Here is a 15590-nt window from a genome sequence, read left to right as displayed (position 1 = left end):
CAGTTCCTAGATACATGTAGGGCCCACTTGGGAAACTTTGTACTTGCTTAGATTTTCCAAGCGATAGGTTTATTAGATCTACTTACATCTCAAATAACACCCTATAAATGGTGTTTAGCCCAAGACAAAATGTGTACAACAATCAAAAAGAACACAGGTCACATATTCTAAAGTGTAATCAGTTCTTCCAATCTAACAAAAATCATACTAAATGTAAAACTCTAAGACTAAAGAATCATGATTCAATTTTTAGTTCAACTCTCATCACCTTTCCAAAAGAACTATCTTTAAAAGATAACGTATCATCATATGTAGCTCACTTTAGACAAGTAATGACCAAATTATTTTCCACAAAAGTTCAGAGATGAATTCAGGATAAGAATGATAAGAAGAACAATATCAGTTTCATTAGTACAGCTTTTACTGTTTTCAAAATACTTTCACAAAGTATCATTTGACTCTTACACATCAAGTGAAAAAGACAGAGGAGACATTCACTTCCAGTCACTAACCTACTAATTTCTAGCTACAAGCCAGACACCACCAATATCATTAGAGTGGGCCAACCATTCTGCTTCACCTAAGATTTAAGAGTTTCTTGGGATACAGAACTTTCATTACCAAAACAAAGTCACGGGCAAGCCAGTATGGTTGGTCAGTCTCTAGCAAAAATTAATGTGGCACGGACATTGTTCTCAAGGAGCTCACTATTTATTATTGAGTCCCATATTGCAGATTTTTCATAAAATGAAGTTCAACTAAGTTAAATTATTTAACTATGGTCAAACATCTAATAACAGAAACATAGTCTGGTCTTATCCTCTACATTATGCCGTAACTGAAAATGAAAACATTTTGCCCTTAAGATATGTGAATTTTAATGAGTTAATTTTCTGATGAATATAGAAAATAAAATATACATAATATATGAAGTTTAATATTTCTTTTTTTTTTTTTTTTTTTTTTTTCCAACGTTTTTATTTATTTTTTTTGGGACAGAGAGAGACAGAGCATGAACGGGGGAGGGGCAGAGAGAGAGGGAGACACAGAATCGGAAATAGGCTCCAGGCTCTGAGCCATCAGCCCAGAGCCTGACGCGGGGCTCGAACTCCCGGACCGCGAGATCGTGACCTGGCTGAAGTCGGACGCTTAACCGACTGCGCCACCCAGGCGCCCCTGAAGTTTAATATTTCAAGCCAGTAACTGGTTCTAATTTACCAGTTATCCTTGAAAAAAAAGAGCCTAACATGTTTCATTTTACTATACAATATTAAACATATGCTATGTAACTAAAACGTTATAATTAAAATGTTTTATGTTTTAAAACATAAAACGTTTTATGTTATTTAAATATTATCTATATATTAAATGTTTTAATTATAACATATATAATGCCAAGGACTTAGATTTCTTATATTATGCTAGCATATTTTAATTGACATTCATTTGTTCAACAATACTTGTATAGTGTTTACTACCTATAAAGACTGTCCTCTCAACACTTTTCTGATACCTAAAAGTGTAGCATTTATATATCATAATTATAATCATGTCCATATATGTCCTTTCACCAGATTCCAAGCTCCCTGAAAATCTTGTCTTTGTATTCACACTTGTAGCACAGGACCTGTCACCTTGATGTAGTCATTCCAAGAATATATACATGTGATATACAGCAATATCAAGTATAAAAGTCTCTTAAGAGTTTACAATTTAGATAGTGATGTACATAAATAACCTCAATGAAGTATTTCAAGACAAATATAACATGACTGGGATAGACTAGAAAGTTACTAGGAAGTTAAAGGAGAAAGAACCTAAAGGTAGAATTATAAACATAATTTTAAGTGTAATTCTAATATTCTATTCATCTCATTTTTTTATTAAACAAAGAATTCACTCCCAAATGATATCCTACATAGAACTCCAAAATGTCAGATAATTAGATAGAGATTTGCTCCAGTTATAACACTAATACCACCACCACCACCACAAAGAAAAGAGGAAAACAGCAGTCTCAAATGCATCTCCATGGACTTCCAAAACTCCACAAAGTAAGGATCGATTCTATCCCAAGATACTTCTCAAACATGCTTTCTCTCAGTACCACTACACTGGCCTCACAAGAAATGTTAAAGGGACTTCTTCACACTGAAACAAAAGAACACTAATTAGTATTAGGAAAACATGCAAAAATAGAAATCTAACTGGTAAAGTAAATGCACAAATTCAGAATAATCTAATGCTGTAGAGGTGATGAGTTAATCACTTATAAATTGACTGTGGAGATTAAAAGACAAAAGAAGGCGGTGCTTGGGTGGTTCAGTCAGTTAAGTGCCGACTTCAGCTCAGGTCATGATTTCACAGTTCCGAGTTTGAGCCCCACATTGGGCTCCCTGCTGACAGCTCAGAGCCTGGAGCCTGCTTCGGATTCTGTCTCTCCCTCTCACTCTGCCCCTCCACCGCTCACACTCTGTCTCTCCTTCTCTCTCAAAAATAAATAAACATTTTTTACAAATTTAATAAGAAAAGACAAGAGCAGGAAAAATAACAAAAACTATGATAATTTGTAAATGGATACACAAGATAAAGAGGTAAACTGTGACACTGAAAACATAAAGCATGGGAGATTAAAAATGTAGAGCTTTAGAAAGCTTTCAAATTTAAGTTGTTATCAACTTAAAATAATCTGTTATAAGTATAAGATGCTTCATATAAGCCTCATGGTAACCACAAAGCAAAAGCCTATAGTAAGTAAACAAAAGAAAATGAGAAAGAAATCTAAGCATAAAATCACAAAAAGCTATCAAATCACAAAAGAGAGTAAGAGAAGGGGGAAAAAAGCCAGAAAACAATTAACAAAATGTCAGTTAAGCCAATACCTATCAATAATTACCTTAAATGTAAAAGGACTAAATTCTCTAATAAAAAGATATAGAGTGGCTGAACAGATTTAAAACAAAAACCAACCCTACTATATGATGTCTATAAGAGTCTCATTTCCGCTTTAAGGACACAGACTGAAAATGAAAGGATGGAAAAGGTATTCCATGCAGATAGAAACTAAAAAAAAAAAAAGCTAAAATAGCTATACTTCTATTGAACAAAACAGATTAAGATAAAGACTGTAATAAGAGACAAAGAAGATAATTTTATAATGATAAAAGGGTTGATCCAACAAAAGGATCTAACATTTGAAAACATTTATGCAACCAACATAGGAATACCTAAGTATATAAAGCAAATATCAACAGATCAAAAGAGGGAAATAGGCAGCAATACAATAACAGTAGGAAACTTCAATACCTCACTTTCATCAATGGATAGATCATCCAGACAGAAAATCAATAAACACTGGACTTCAACACATTGAACCACATGGAACTTAACAGACATTTACAGAACATTCCATTCAAAAGTGAAATACACATTCTTCTCCAGTGCACATGCAACATTCTCCAGTATAAATCATATTAGAGGCCACCAAACAAGTCTTAACAAATATAAGACTGAAATCCTATCAAGCATTTTTTCCAACAACAATAGGATGAAACTAGAAATCAGTAACAAGAAAACTGGAAAACGAACAAATATGTGGAGATTAAATAACATGCTACTGAAACAAAAAATGGGTCAACCAAGAAATCAAAAGATGAATCAAAAAATATCTCGAGAAAATAAAAAAGGAAGTACAATACATCAAAATTTAGGGGATACAGCAAAAGGAATTCTAAGATGGAAGTTCGCAGTGATAAACGCCTACATTAAGAAGCAAGAAAGAACTCAAATTATACAACCTAACTTGATACCTCAAGGAAACAGAGAAAGAAGAATAAACAAAGCCTACAGATAAAAGGAAGGAAATAACAAAGATCGGAGTAGAAATAAACAAAATACACATGACCTTTTAAGAACACAGAAGTTAGAGGAGTCAACCCCCTGCACAGCAAAAACCCACATATGACTTTTGACTCTCCCAAAATTTAACTACTAAAAGCCTCCTGTTGACCAGAAATCTTACCAATAACATAAACAGTCAATTAACACATATTTTAGGTATTATCTGTATTATATACTGTATTCTTACAATAAAGTAAGCTAGAAAAATGAAAATGTAATTAAGAAAATCATATGAAAGGCACAGATAAAAAAAATTGAAGACACAAATAAATGGGAAGATATTCTATGATCATGAATTGCAAGAATTAATGTTGTTAAAATGTCCATACAACCAAAGCAATCTACAGATTCAATGCAATCTGTATCAAAATCCCAATGACATTTTTCACAGAAATAGAACAAACAATCCTAAAATTTGTATGGAACCACAAAAGATCCCAAATAGCTAAAATAATCATGAGAAAAAACAAAGATGGAGGCAGCACACTTCTGATTTCATACTCTATTACAAAGCTACACTCATCAAAACAGTATGGTATTGGAATAAAAACAGACACATTGATCAATGGACCAAAACAGAGGCCCAGAAATGAACCTACACATGTACAGCAAATGAATTTATGATAAAAGATCCAGGAATATACAATGAGTAAACGGTTGTGTCTTCAGTAAATGTTGTTGGGAAATTGGACAGCTACCTGCGAAAGAATGAAACTGGACCATGGTCTTATACCATACAAAATAATCAGCTCAAAATGGATTAAAGACTTGAACATAAGACCTGACACCATAAAACTCCTAGAAGAAAACACAGGGGAGTAATCTTAACACTGGTCTCAGCAATGTTTATATTCATAAAATAAGACAAAAAGGCAACAAAAGCAAAATCAACAAGTGGAACTACATAAAACTAAAAAGTTTCTGTAGAGACAAGATAACCATCAGCAAAATGAAAAGGCAACATACAGAATGGGAGCAAATATTTGCAAATCACATATGTGATAAGGGGCTATTTAAAATAAATAAAGAACACATCCAACTCAACAACAAAAAATAAAACAATTCAATTTAAAAATAAGCAGAGTATCTGAATACATTTTTCCAGCACTGTGACTCCCACACCTCTGTGAACTTGGTGCTAGGAGCAGTAGGGGTCCTGCACACTGTTTCCACACCTGCTGCACCCTGCCTGCCGGGTGGCCTGGTTGCTGAGGACAGCACATGGTGCTCTGCTCTCCTGAAATTGGGACAAAACTGAACAAACAAAATTAATTTGGTGCTTTGGACACTGTGAAAGCCGCTAATGAACTCTATTCTCCTCTATCAGGAGAAGTAACTGAAGTTAATGAAACTCTTGCAGAAAATCCAGGACTTGTCAACAAACATTGTTATGAAGATGGATGGCTGATCCAGATAACACACAGTAATCCTTCAGAACTTAATGAATTAATGAGTGAAGAAGCTTATGAGAAATACATGGAATCTATTGAGGAGTAAAAATGGAACCCCTCAATAAACTAATATGAAACAACTTAAAAAGAAAAAAAACGAATATATTTTTCCAAAGAAGACAAACAGCCAACAAGTACATGAAAAGTTGTTCAACATCACTCATCAGAGAAATGCAAATCAACGCCACAATGAGGTAAGTTAGGATGGTTAAAATCAAAAACACAAGAAATAACAAGTGTTGGTGTAGATGTGAAGAAAAGGGAATACTGGTGTGCTATTAGAAATGTGAATTGGGGGGCGCCTGGGTGGCTCAGTCGGTTGAGCGTCCGACTTCGGCTCAGGTCACGATCTCGCGGTTCGTGAGTTCGAGACCCGCGTCGGGCTCTGTGCTGACAGCTCAGAGCCTGGAGCCTGTTTCGGATTCTGTGTCTCCATCTCTCTCTGACCCTCCCCTGTTCATGCTCTGTCTCTCTCTGTCTCAAAAATAAACGTTAAAAAAATTAAAAAAAAAAAAAAAAAAAAAAGAAATGTGAATTGGTACAGTGACGACTGAAAACAGTACAGAGGTTCCTCAAAAAATTAGAACTAGAACTACCATATGATCCAGTAATTCCACCTCTGGGTATTTATCCAAGGAAAACAAAAACAAAACCACTCAAACAGCAAATAAAGCCCAAGACCAGCAGAAAAAGGGAAATAATAAAGATTAGAGCAGAAATCAATGATATCAAAATAAAAAAAAAAAAAAACAGCAGAACAGATCAATGAAACTCAGAGCTGATTTTTTTAAAGAATTATCAAAATTGATAAACTCCTAGCTAGATTTATCCAAAAGAAAAAGGAAAGGACCCAAATAAATAAAATCACGAATGAAACAGGAGAGATCACAACCAACACCTCAAAAATACAAACAATAATAAAGAGAATATTATGAGCAATTATATGCCAACAAAATGGCAATCTGAAAGAAATGGATAAATTCCTAGAAATCTATCAACTACCAAAACTGACACAGGAAGAAACAGTAAATTTGAACAGGCCAAAAATCAGTAAAGAAATTGAAGCAGTGGGGCGCCTGGGTAGCTCAATCAGTTAAGCAACCAACTTCAGCTCAGGTCATGATCTCATGGTTCGTAGGGCCCGCATTGGGCTCTGTGCTGATAGCTCAGAGCCTGGAGCTTGCTTCAGATTCTGTGTCTCTGTCTCTCTCTCCCCCTCCTGCACTTGCTCGCTCTTTTTTTCTTTCTTTCTTTCTTTCTTTCTTTCTTTCTTTCTTTCTTTCTTTCTCTCCCTCTCTCTCCCTCCCTCTCTCTCAAAAATGAATTTTAAAAAAAAAGAAATAAAGAAAAAAAGAAATTGAAGCAGTAATCAAAAATCTCTCAACAAGTAAGAGTCCAGGGCTGGATGGCTTCCCAAGGGAATTCTACCAAACATTTAAAGAAGAATTAATACCTATTCTTTCGAAGCTATTTCAAAAAATAGAAATGGAAGGAAAACTTCCAAACCCATTCTATGAGGCCAGTATTACTTTGATTCCAAACCCTGACAAAGAGAAGAATTATAGACCAATTTCCCTGATGAACATGGATGCAAAAATTCTCAAAGATACTAGCAAAGCAAATCCAGCAATGCATTAAAAGCATTACTCACCAAAATCAAGTGGGATTTATTCCTAGACTGTGGGGCTGGTTCAATATTTGCAAATCAATCAGTGTGATACATCAAATTAATAAAAGAAAGGATAAAGACCACAAGATCCTCTCAATAGATGAAGAAAAAGCATTTGACAAAATACAGCATCCTTTCTTCATAAAAACCCTCAAGAAAGTAAGGATAAACAGAACATACCTCAACATCATAAAGGTCAAATATGAAAGACCCACAGCTAATATCACCCTAATGGGGAAAAACTGAGAGCTTTCCCCCTATGGTCAGGAACATAGCAGGTATGTCTCCTCTCACCACTGTTGTTCAACATAATACTGGAAGTCCTAGCCTCAGCAATCAGACAACAAAAAGAAATAAAAGGCACCCAAATTGGCAAGGAAGAAGTCAAACTTTCACTCTTTACAGACCAGGTTCTGTAAAGTCTGTAGAGTTACAGACTTTCCATAGAGTGTCGAAAACCTGAAGACGCCACCAAAAAACTGCTAGAACTGATACACGAATTAAGCAAAGTCCCAGGATATAAAATCAACATCCAGAAATCTGTTGTATTTCTATACACTAATAATGAAGCTGCAAAAAGAGAAATCAAGGAATAGATTGTTTACAATTGCACCGAAAATCATAAAATACCTAGGAATAAACCTAACCAAAGGGGCAATAGATCTATACACTGCAAACTATAGAACACTTATGAAAGAAATTGAAGAAGACAGAAAGAAATGAAAAAACATTCCATGCTCATGGACTGGAAGAACAAATAATGTTAAAGCAATGTACACGTTCAATGCAATCTCTACCAAAATAACACCAGCATTCTTCACAGAGCTAGACAAACAATCCTTAAATTTGTATGGAACCAGAAAAGACCCTGAATAGCCAAATGATACAAAAATACAGATTCAAAGGGGTACATGGACCCCAATGTTTATAGCAGTGCTATCAACAATAGCCAAATTATGGAAAGAGCCCAAGTGTCCAATGACTGATGAAAGGATAAAGAAGATGTAGTATATATGTACAATGGAATATTACTTGGCAATCAAAAAGAATGAAATCTTGCCATTTGCAACTCCGTGGATGGAACTAGAATGTATTATGCTAAGCAAAATAAGTCAGTCAGGGAAAGACAAATACCATATGATTTCACTCATATGTGGAATTTAAGAAACACAACAGATGAACATAGGGGAAGGGAAGGAAAAAATAAAGACAGAGAGGAAGGCAAACCATAAGAGACTCATTTTTTTTTCAACGTTTTGTTTTTTTTTGTTTTTTTTTTTTTATCTTTGGGACAGAGAGAGACAGAGCATGAACGGGGGAGGGGCAGAGAGAGAGGGAGACACAGAATCGGAAACAGGCTCCAGTCTCTGAGCCATCAGCCCAAAGCCCGACGCGGGGCTCGAACTCACGGACCGCGAGATCGTGACCTGGTTGAAGTCGGACGCTTAACTGACTGCGCCACCCAGGCGCCCCTAAGAGACTCTTAAATACAGAGAACAAACTAAGGGTTGATGGAGGGGAGGTGGGTGGACAGGGATGGGCTAAAGGGGTGATGGGTACTAAGGAGGGCACTTACTGGGATGAACACTGGGTGTTATATGTAAGTAATTAATCCTTAAATTTTACTCCTGAAACTATTATTATACTATATGTTAACTAACTTGGATTTAAATAAAATTTTAAAAAATTAAAAAAAAAAGAAACAAAACCATTATCTTGAAAAGATATTTGCACCCCCTTGTTCACTGCAGCACTGTTTACAACAGCCAAGGCATGGAAACAACCTAAGTGTCTACTGACAGATGAATAGATAAATGAAATTTGGTGTGTGTACACACACACACACAGTGGAATATTATTCAGCCATAATAAAGAAGGAAATTCTGCCACCACAACAACATGGATAGAGCCTGAGGGCATTATGCTAAGTAAAATAAGTCAGGCAGAGAAAGACAAGCACTGAATGATATCACATATCTGGAACCTAAAACAAAACAAAACAAAACAAAACAAAACCTCATACATACAGAAAACAGATCTGTGGTTGCCACAGGCAGGGAGGGTAAGAAGTGGGTGAAATGGGTGATGGTGGTCAAAAGGTCTAAACATCCAGTGATAAGTAAGTCCTGGTGATGTAATGTACAACATGATGACTATCATTAATAATACTGTAATGTATATTTGAAAGCTGCTAACAGAGTAGTAGATCTGAAAGTTCTCATCACAAGAAAAAACATGATAGCTAGATCCAGTGATGGATGTTAACTAGTGGTGATCATTTTGCGATATATACATATATCAAATCATTATGTTGTGTACCTAAAACTAATGTTACATGTCATTTACATCTAAATTTTAAAAAAATGTTTTTCTACTCCAACTACCACTCTAGACCAAGAAACAAACCTCTGTTATGGGCTCTGTTACATCCTCCTGATTGACATCAAGGACTACTACTGTGCCTAACACATAATATAAGCTCAATAAATATTTTGTGGAACAGGCAAACATGGACCAGACAGCTTATTAAATGAAGATCTTCATTTAAATTAGCAAATTACATTACTATATTTAGAAGAAAATTTCATTTCTTATACAGTCTTCCTTGTTCAAAAAGTTTCTCATTTTTAGAAACTGTGTTCAAGTCAAAAAATCTCAGCTTTGTGATTTTCTCAAAATAGGAAGTAAATTCTATCCTTTTCTTTAATTTTATGCCAAGGGAAAAAAAAGCAAATAAGTAACATATTCTACACTGATGCACTAAATGGAACCACCTTAATTAGAAGGGTGTCTAAAATAAGTGGCGGGTCTTTCTACCAATTATAATTCAATTGAAAATAATGGGAATAAAATGAGTATAACATTTCCTAAAAGGTGTCTTTATGCCTAATTTTCTTCAATAATATCCCCTCTTCCTTCCAAATGTTTTCTCCCAAATGGGTATTAGTTAACACGCCTTTATTCACTTCGAAGCATTTCACTTCCTTTTATTAAAGTCCATCTATTGACAGACCACAGCCCTTGCACCAACTATGCCCCTCCTACAGCCCCTGCCACACTCTGCACCAAGATATAGACCCATTACAGATGACAGACCACATGATTTAAAGGAAGTCCATTCATAGGCTGTCTAGCAATCCTTGTTGTAGCTCCTCACATAGAAATCAGTTGAGTTAATCAGATTCCCTCACTCAGGAATTTGAACCAGGATATACTAAGAAAATGATGCCATTAGAATAAAGAAAAAAAGCTAAACAAGAAATACCAAAGGAGTATTGATGACCATTAAGTGTGCCCTACTGTAAACACTGAGGAGTAAAAAGAAGTAAGGTAAAGAAAAGATACACTCAGTAGTAGTTGGAGAACCTAGAAAATAGTAAGGTGAAAACAGCAAATGTGTACAGTAGTTGAGGCAAGTTCTGGAGAACTAAAACAAAACCCATAAACACCTTATTGCTAAGTACATCTAGAGTAGAAACAAGCAATTAAAAGACAAGAGTATAATTCTCAAAACTTTGCAAAGTAAACAGAGTGGTCAGTCCTCACAATTTACAAATAAATAGACAAGCACAGATAGAGGTCAAGATCATATTGCTTCATGTCATGAACAGGAATCAAAATCCAGGTCTTGTAACTCCTAGTGTAAACCTATTGCTGTTTTATCGAGCTGTTTCTCTGGCTCATGTCTAAGGCTTCAAACCATATCTCATCACCCTACAACATATATACCTTTCAAGTACACATTTAGGTCTTGCATATTTTATAAAAAAAGAATGATCCAGTTGTTCCTTCAGCCCAACTGAATGATCCAATGACTCTAAACAAATATTGACACAATGCTTGCAAACAGAGCTAAAAACGTGACAGATAAATGGAAGTATGTGAGAAACATGTGGTTTATTTTCTCCCAGAAGTATTTCTGAAACAATCACAGATGAGAAAATCACAGTTATCACCATGTTTAATAGTAGTGGCACTTCAGAGATACTCAAGAACAGACCAGTGCCAGTCCACAAACTATCAGAGTTCACAAAAGGATGAAAAAAGAAATTGAGAGTAATAGTTTAGAAACTTACAGCAATTTGATATAATTACAACATTTTTTTTACATTAAAAAAATATTTGTCTGCAAGGGATTGAAAATTTAGGGGGGAAAAATCCTTCATAACAGATAATCTGACAAGGACTGCCAAACTATGTAAAAAACAACTACTTTTTTTATGCAGCCAAATGATAATGTGAGAATTTGTCATATTGTTCAACCTGAAATGAGACTTCTGAAACCTACATTTCTGAATTTGAAAAAATTCTGAACATGCCAGCAAGGTAGTAAGAAACCAGTATATTATTCAAGAAAGAAGATTTTTTTAATTTGTTTTTTGGAGGCTACTTACTGTATACTACTGAACCACATGGAAAAGTAATCTAATTTTTTTCCACACTACAGAGAAATGAAAACCAATACCCTATGGTCCAGGATAAAATTCAAAGTTAGCTCTTCTGAAAAATGAAAAAAGGAAATATGAAAGAATTTTAAAGATATGGAACACAGATTTCCTGAAGTATGACAGTTGCTTCAACATGAAGGTAAGTATCCTCAAGAACGTGAGTACATGGCTAGAAACTCAGTATCAAATATAAATTTAATAATGGCATTGTCTCACGTTAAGAAAATTTTCATATCTTTTTAGAGATGCAAAGTGAAGAATGTGTGGATGAAATAACACATTGCCCAAATTTGCTTTGAAATACTTCAGTAAAGAAAAAGCAGAAGACAAGGGGGGGGGGGGGGGTGAAGGCAAGAAGAGTCAGAGGAACAGCAGCACCCCTATCACCAGCTGCATCAGCAGCAACAGCTATGGCAAAAAAAAATCTTAGTAACTGTTGAAACTATGTAATAGGCGTATATTATATTATCCTCCTACACTTGAGTATGTTTGAAATCTTCTTAATAAAAGATTCTTCTTAATTAAAAAAAATCACTAAATCAGCAAGAAATATTTATATTTATGAAAAAATCAATTAAACAAAGTATTTTATTCCATCTAAAACTCTTTAAAATTTAAAAATAATATTCACATATTTACATTCATTTTTTTTTCGATTTCACCTTTTATTTATTTATTTTTTTTATTTTACATTCATTTATGAAGTACCAAAAAGGGAAACAATACAAAGTGTTTTAAAAAGAATGTCATCTACATGCAGATGTAGTTCAAAGTGTAACTACACAAGTGCACTTGTGGAGAGAAGCACCAGGTGTTGTATAGAAGTGTTGAATCACTAACCCGTACACTTGAAACCAACATTACACTGTATGTTAACAAACCGGAATTTAAATAAAAACTTAAAAAACACTAAAGTGTAATTACACAGACTGAGTCATATTTTTAACTTTTTCCAAAGTTAATAATAGTAAAAGCCATCTAAGTAGCAGATACGTGTCTTTAATGATAACTTAAGAGCCTTTAGCTTTGCCATATGAAGTTTAATTTCCCAAAGTAGTCAATTAGAGCGTGGTAATATCCTCTCTAGTGCATAAAGCTTCAGGATATCATGGAAGTCTTCTCTATCAGCTCCCTTCCTGCCTATTACCTATAATTCAAGAAATTCAATGCTGTTGTTGGTTTTTATGTCCTTTAACAGTATCAGAGATCATGACTGTTAAAAAATTAAGAGAATACCATGACAGTAACACAATACTTAATGCAATCAACATTGGCCAAAAAGTTATTAATTTTTTGATAGACATGAACCTAATCATGTATAAACGCTGATTTCTAAGAATTTAAACAACTGAATTTAAACAAGCACAAAATATTCATTTAAAAGGAAAATAGGGGGCACCAGAATGGCTTAGTCAGTTGAGTGCCAACTCTTGATTTCAGCTTAAGTCATGGTCTCATAGTTTGTGGGTTTGAGTCCCACATGAGGCTCTGAGCAGAAAGTGTGGAGGCTGCCTGAGATTCTCTGTCTCTGTCTCTGTCTCTCTATCTCTCAAAATAAATGAACTTTAAGAAAAAAAAAAAGAAAAAGAAAAAGTAAACAATGTTCCAACCTTTTTACTTTTATATATTTATTCTTAAAGGAGCATCAAGAAGGTTATACCATACCACACCCTAGATGATAAAAATGCTTAGTGTGAACTGTTTAATCTATTATCCTTTAGGTAAAGACTGAAGAATGGTGCTTCCTAAAAAGACTAAAAAGGCTATATCTGATGAATAACTTTAAAACCAACTTCAACCTCCTTCAAAGACTTTATCTTATAATCTTAAAAGGTATTTTATTAATATTTTTCTGCAATGTTCCCTCCCAAGTCTCCAAGCAATCAACTAGAATTTTAGGAACCAACATCCCGGAAATCAAATTTAGAGTTGATCTGGTCTATCATATACTTGACAATACACACAACTCCTCTACAGGAGGTAGAGATCAAACAAAGGAAATTTTTTAGACCTCAGAAAGACTCCTGAACAAAGGTTCCACATAGATTTTTTTTTTCTCTTAATACTTGTGTTGAAAATGAAGAAATAAATCATTCATTCAACTTACTGAATATACTATTAGGATTTGCTGAAATCTACTAGTGGGCAGTATCAGCATGCCAGGAACTGAGAATACAAAATTAGTTAAGACTTGATCCCTGCCTTAAGGGAACTTTGAGGTAGAGGGAGAGTTTGAAGAAACTAGCATTTTCTTCACTGGCTGGTATGAAAAATAAAGCATGCCAAAAGTATCCCAAAATGAACTATTCCAAATGACTACAGGATCAATCTCATTTAGTATTTGTATAAGGTTGCCTAGAACAAATTAATACTGAAGTCTTCTGATATGAATAAGATAGGGAAAATATCAAACCTAACAAAAATCAAGACAGAAAAACTGGATAGATTACACAAAGAAACAAAAATTTCCGATGAAGGTAAGCACAATATAACGTATTTAGTGGATAATAAAGTTTCTTATCACACTGTCAAATTAAGTTCTTGAAAAAACCCATGGGGGGCGCCTGGGTGGCGCAGTCGGTTAAGCGTCCGACTTCAGCCAGGTCACGATCTCGCGCTCTGGGAGTTCGAGCCCCGCGTCGGGCTCTGGGCTGATGGCTCAGAGCCTGGAGCCTGTTTCCGATTCTGTGTCTCCCTCTCTCTCTGCCCCTCCCCCGTTCATGCTCTGTCTCTCTCTGTACCAAAAGTGAATAAATGTTGAAAAAAAAAAAATTTTAAAAAAAAGAAAAAACCCATGGTAGGAGAATTCTTGGATAAGGACCTCATAATCTTAATCTTTTAAAGGGACTGAAAGACAATCTATAAAGTTTCATAAGTGTGTTTTACATCCACCAAAATAAAAATACAGAAAACAAAGAACAAACTATTAGCTATCAAAGACATTTCCCTACCCTGAATTGATAATGAGTTATAGTCTTTTAACTTGTCTTTGAAATTAAAAGATGTATTACTGCGGTGGAAAATAGGAAAGAAAAGGGAGTAGACATTACTGGAAAGAACTTGATGCCTCCCTTTATATAAATATAAAGCTCATATTTATACTTGCATAGACATGTAAGTTCATTTCTGAAAGTTGTTTGAATGTTTCTGACACTGGCATAAAGGTTCTTACCTAGTGGTCCCAGGGAGTTTTAGGATGTCCATGAATGCCCTTTAAGGACATGAAAAATTATGAATGCAAATATATGAAATTTTCTGTTAAGAAGATCCATGGTTTTCATCAGACTCTCCCTTTGTATATATTAAGTTTGCCATCCCACTTTACATTTGATTTGATACAGAGAAAGGTTAAGAATTAGCCACCAAGGGGTGCTGGGTGGCTCAGTCAATTGACAGTCTGACTCTTGATTCCAGTTCAGGTCATGATCCCAGGGTGGTAGGATTGAGCCCTGCACTGGGTTCACGGGAACTCAGCAGCGTGGAGCCAGCCTGCTTGATAGTCTTCCTCTCTCCCTCTCTGCCTCTCTCCCCTGCTCACCCACACACACTCTGTCTCTAAAACAATAAAATCAGTCTTTAAAAAAAGAAAAAAGAATCTATCACCAACCAGATTTTTCTGTTTTGACAAGCCATTAAACCTAGGATTTTCTCTATCTTTTGAATGTAGCATGGAATATAAACAGTGAACTTATTTTGAAAGTCTCTTTGCACTTCATTATTGGTCATAGTTATTCATTCACACTTCATCTGAAGGTCCATTCGTAGGCTTCGCTTATGCTCTTTCTCCAAATAGAGACATTAGAAACCAAATCTATGCCTATTAATTTCTACAAAAAACTTGGCTTTTTAAATTCCATTCATTACAAAAGTCTAGATACCAGTTTTACAAATTCCTAGGAATGCTTTGGGATGCTACAGCTCTCTGCCCTCTAACCTGAGAGCTTGCTTCCTTAGTTGGTATTCCACAAGCCTGAAGATGGGAGAATCATTCTTAAACCCTCTTTGGCAAGAAGAGTCCCATACTCTAAATTTAGATACTGAGCTGAAAAATATGCCTTTCATTTTATACTGTCACAGCACTTTACTTGTAGCACCACTAGACATCTACCTTGGCAGTAATAG

The 15590-nt window shown here is 35.1% G+C and overlaps 1 protein-coding gene across 1 annotated transcript in view; it reads right to left on the bottom strand.

The window, feature by feature from the left end:
• The window catches only part of RSRC1 (arginine and serine rich coiled-coil 1), a 422099-nt gene that overhangs the window by 357773 nt on the left and 48736 nt on the right, over positions 1–15590 (bottom strand). The window lies entirely within an intron of this gene.

The sequence above is a fragment of the Puma concolor genome, chromosome C2 (assembly GCF_028749965.1).
Source record: "Puma concolor isolate L17-30 chromosome C2, mPumCon1.1.hap2, whole genome shotgun sequence".
Lineage (NCBI taxonomy): Eukaryota > Metazoa > Chordata > Mammalia > Carnivora > Felidae > Puma > Puma concolor.
This window is presented reverse-complemented; position numbering and strand designations above follow the sequence as displayed.